A 5,596-nucleotide genomic window follows, 5' to 3' on the forward strand; every position below is an offset into this window, starting at 1 on the left:
AGGCTGCCTCTTCTCTTTTCCACTAAGGCCCACTAAGGCCCATATAGCTCCCGGGGGGTTCCGGTAACCTCCCGGTACTCCGGTAAAATCCCGATTTCACCCGGAACACTTCCGATATCCAAACATAGGCTTCCAATATATCAATCTTTATGTCTCGACCATTTCGAGACTCCTCGTCATGTCCGTGATCACATCCGGGACTCCGAACAACCTTCGGTACATCAAAACGTATAAACTCATAATATAACTGTCATCGAAACCTTAAGCGTGCGGACCCTACGGGTTCGAGAACAATGTAGACATGACCGAGACATGTATCCGGTCAATAACCAATAGCGGGACCTGGATGCCCATATTGGATCCTACATATTCTACGAAGATCTTTATTGGTCAGACCGCATAACAACATACGTTGTTCCCTTTGTCATCGGTATGTTACTTGCCCGAGATTCGATCGTCGGTATCCAATACCTAGTTCAAATCTCGTTACCGACAAGTCTCTTTACTCGTTCCGTAATACATCATCCCGCAACTAACTCATTAGTTGCATTGTTTGCAAGGCTTAAGTGATGTGCATTACCGAGAGGGCCCAGAGATACCTCTCCGACGATCGGAGTGACAAATCCTAATCTCGAAATACATCAACCCAACATGTACCTTTGGAGACATCTGTAGAGCACCTTTATAATCACCCAGTTACGTTGTGACGTTTGGTAGCACACGAAGTGTTCCTCCGGCACACGGGAGTTACATAATCTCATAGTCATAGGAACATTTATAAGTCATGAAGAAAGCAATAGCAACATACTAAACGATCGGGTGCTAAGCTAATGGAATGGGTCATGTCAATCAGATCATTCAACCAATGATGTGATCCCGTTAATCAAATAACAACTCTTTGTCCATGGTCAGGAAACATAACCATCTTTGATTAACGAGCTAGTCTAGTAGAGGCATACTAGTGACACTCTATTTTATCTATGTATTCACACATGTATTATGTTTCCGGTTAATACAATTCTAGCATGAATAATAAACTTTTATCATGATATAAGGAAATAAATAATAACTTTATTATTGCCTCTAGGGCATATTTCCTTCAATGGCTAGTGCCCTTGGATGCGATGCAGAATGTGCACGCACACAGAGGAAATAAATATGCTACTGGAGCTCGTCCATGGAGGAACATATGCATGGAGCAACCTGGTCGGGGACGGTCGACCCTTCGAGGAATCATGCATGCTGCAGCGACCCAAGCCGGGAGTACCGCTCGTATGGTTTTCATTTGGCGAACCATTTTTGTCTTGTCGTCCTAGAATTCTCATCGCGCCCCCCATAAACAGTGCAAGTTACGATTCTGCACCATTCCTTGTTCACTTTGTCAGTTTTGTTACGGCCGTGCGGCATACGGCGATGTTTAACGCTACACTCACGGGCAAACGACATATATTTTAGGGATGGCTAATACACTAATTAACCTCCCCCCCCCCCCGATTCTCAGGGGGTGGGGGTGGGCCCCTTCCTCCTCCTAGTGCCAATCAAATGATGCCACATGTGTCAGCCCGTGAAGTCTGTAAAAAATCCTCCGTGTGTCTAGCATTTCTCATAAATTTTACACCCTCCGGTCCTCAATAGTTTGCGCCTAACTTTTTTCCTTTTTCCCCTAATTACATTGCGCACTAGGCGTCCGTGCTCAAAGTTCCCATCTATGCCCCTGGCCTTCCTTTCCCATCCCTTAATTAGCGATGGCTTCCCGTATATCCTCGTCTCTTCCCGAGGGACAAGCTCCAATCAAAACGTTGCAGTTATGACTACGTTGGAAACTCGCCCATGCAGAGCACGCCTGTTGCGGGGTAAAACCGTCCAGCCATTCCCATCGATGGCTCTCCTTGGTATTTGAGCTTTGAGTTATGCGCAGACAAAAAAGAATCGGAGGGAGTACATGCACATCCACCTCAAAAAAATTAAATTGCATGCACATACTTGTACCTAACCTTTACGTGCACGATTGCTTTCATCTTCTCAATTACTATGGCACATATATTGACAGAGGTGTTCGAGTTAGTGTGCATGCACGTGGGATCAATCATCTGTTATTTGCGGATGATAGCCTCATTTTCATAGCCGCCAACATCCAAAGTGCTTACAGACTCAATGAGATACTTCGTATATATGCCGATTGTTCAGGGCAAGCTGTCAATTTCGCTAAGAGTTCTATTTATTTCAGTCCAAATGCAGGGGAGTCTTTGAGGTTTCGTTGAAAGGAGCTTTGGGCATCACTGTCGAGGCGTTCTCGGAGCGCTACTTGGGACTCCCCACGGCAATTGGCAGAATAACAAGCAAGACCTTCAACTATATTCTTGAAAGGATCCGGAGTCTTATTCAGGGTTGGTCAGAAAAGAACTTGGCTTGTGCTAGAAGGGAAGTTTTGTTGAAAAAAAATTGTACAAGAAATCCCTACATTTAGTATGAGCTGTTTCAAGTTGACCAAAAAGGTTTGCAAGAGTTTACTTCTTGTATGGCCAAGTATTGGTGGGGTAGCTCACTGGGCAAAAGGTCCCTACATTGGATCTCATGGAAGAAATTGGCTACACCTAAACATGTTGGCGGCATGGTTTTCGAGATTTTGAACTTTTCAATCTTTCAATGCTTGGAAAACCCGGACACATTCAGATTTCCTGCAAGCCACTGCTTCCGCTAGCTCTTCGACGACATGGAAGGCTATCATAGCAGGACGCGCTGCACTGGACGTTGGGCTCATTAAGCGTGTGGGGGATGGTTCATCAATATCTATTTGGACTGACAAACGGATCCCAAACACTGCTACTTTTAAGCCAATGTGCAGATTGGATAATGACCCATTGGAGAAGGTTTCAGACCTCATTAACCCATACAACGGTGGCTGGAACATTGATCTAGTTCGGAATAATTTCCTCTCTCCCGACACTGATGCTATATTGAATATACCCTTGAGGTCAACATGGGGGAGGACACTCTTGCTTGGGCCTTGGAAACATCGGGAAACTACTTTGTAAAATCATCATATCGCTCTCTAATGACTCGCAACGAGCATCTTGCTCCAGAGGAAGGGACGGTATTGGGAGCTCCATCTTCGCAAACACAGTTGCGGAATGCCCTTTGGAAACTGAAAGTTCTACCCAAAGTTCGGGTATTTTGGTGGTGTGTTTTGAGAGGGATTCTACCGGACTCGGTGACCTTAAAAAAGCGCCATATCAAGGAGATTGGAAAATGTGAGGTGTGCCATGGACGAGGACACGATGCACGCTCTCATAAAATGTAATCATGCTAAGGCATTCTGGACTGCAGCAAAGGCCAGTTTTTCAGTCAAACTACCAGACCTGCATCCGGATACATGGTCAAATGATATTCTTTTGGACAAATTTTTTGATGATTCAGATAGGTGCAAGATCATTTCTATCGTGCACGCTATATGGAATTCTAGAAATTGCTGGACTCGTGACAAAGAAGGCTATAATCATGCCCACACTTTGCGTGCGATTCAGGAGACTCTTTCCTTACTTGACTTTCCGCTGGACAATCGAAAGGGACTAGTGGGGCAGTGTTGGCGACCTCCGGATCCAGGCTGGATCAAGATCAACGTCGATGGTGCACTAGAACTTCAAGGAAGACAGGGGGTGCTGGCGGGGTTGCCCTTTCACATCTTGTTTTCCTACCTGCATGGGGCAAGCCTCTTGATGGAATTACAGACCCGATGATTGCTGAATTGTTGGCACTCCGAGAAGGCACTATCTTTGCACAACTCCGAGGCTACTCACATGTGGTATTGGAAATGGATAATTTCGAGATTGTGGATCTCTGGTCGTCGCGTGACAATTCTCGTTCAATTGCCATGCCTATCATTAGGGAACTAGAGGAGATTGCTCTTAGTTTTTCTTCTTTTTTGGTTATACATGTCAATTGGACTGCTAATGGCTCTGCTCATCTATGCGTGAGACGTGCTCGAGTGTTAGATGTTTCGGAGAGCTAGCTCGATGTGAGCCCAGATTTTCTTGTAAGCAGCCTGCGGGCTGAGTGTAACCGGTTGATTCTTTCGTAATAGAACTCCCATATTCTATGCAAAAAAGAGGTACACGGATCGAATCTCACGGAAAAAAGCAAATGGGCCGAATAGGGTTTGTCGTGTTAACCTACACGCTGAATAGGAAGGAAACACACATAATCTAATCCACGCACGTGTTTTTGGGCCAGCCAATGTGCGGGACGGGACGCCCTGATTATTTTAATTTCTAATTTTGTTGCCTTTTGTTTTTCCTTCTTTAAAATAATCTGGGAATTCAAAAAAGTTGCAATTTTTTATTAAAAAATAAATTTTTGAAAAAAGATCAGGTGTTCAAAAAAATCGTGATTTTCTAACAAAAATCACAAAGTCAATCAAATGTTCTATATTAAAACAAATGTTCAGGAACTCATAAAATGTTCGCATATGTTTACAAAAAGTTTGCAAATCCAAGAAATGTTAATGATTTCAAAAAACCACGAATATAAACAAGTTTGTGAATTCCCAAAATGTACAAGACTCCTAAACATGTTCATGATTTTATTATTATTTTTGCAAATTAAAAAATGTTCACAAAATTAATTTTTTCTTTAAAATTGTTTGCAAATTTTGAAATATATTACAAGGTTCCTTTTTTGAAAAAATGAACAAGAATGTTTTTCAAAAAAATTCTTTTTTGAAATTCAAAAAAAATTCTTTTTTTGAAATGTTTGTGAATCACAAAAAAATGAACAAGAATGTTTTTCAAAATGTTCGCAAATAAAAAAATATTTATGAATTACGGGTCATTAAGGACTCGTGGTGTATTTAGGTCCATTTACAGCCCGATGTGTCTTTTGGCGTCTTAACTTCCCATGGTATCTTTGGGCCATTTGCAGCCTGATGTGTCTGTCGGTTTATTAACAACATGTGGTTTCCTATGGCCCATTTATGGCCTGAGGTGTCTTTCGACCTGCTAATAGCCTGTGATGTCCTTGGTCTCATTTACGGCCCGATGTGTCTCTACCGTCTTGTTAACGACATGTGGTGTCCTTGGGCAATTTATAGCCCGATGTGTCTTTTGGCATGTTAACGACCCTTGCACGACTCGGCCTCGCCATGGCTAGCGCTCCTCACGACGTCCACACCTTTTGCCTGCCGTGAAGCGGAAGCGACTGGCGCAAAGAAAATTTACAGGCACATGATGTTTACTGTTTTATAACACGGAACTATATCTTGTATGATAAAAGAAAGGGACAAGCTATTTTAAGTTGTTTGGGAAAAATGTTTTATTCAAATTCAAAAAGGCCATAGGTATTTACATTATAAATAAAGTAATTCAGCTCGTTGATTCCCACCACTTAACCTTAGTTTATTCTATCTTCCCAGAGTTCCAGTTGTTGTTGTGTTCCTATTTCTCTATCAGCGATCCGCGTGCCACCACTAGCCTAACCGTCGACATGTCATCGCCCCGATCTTCCTTCTAAGCCCTCCTTCTTCGGCACCAACGAACCTTCCCTCTCCCCCGCACCCGCTACTATCAAGCTTTAGAGTTCCCTTCGCCAGTGACGCCGCGGC

This window comes from Triticum urartu, chromosome 2A (assembly GCF_056163025.1).
Source record: "Triticum urartu cultivar PI428250 chromosome 2A, HENAU_Tu73, whole genome shotgun sequence".
Classification (NCBI taxonomy): domain Eukaryota; kingdom Viridiplantae; phylum Streptophyta; class Magnoliopsida; order Poales; family Poaceae; genus Triticum; species Triticum urartu.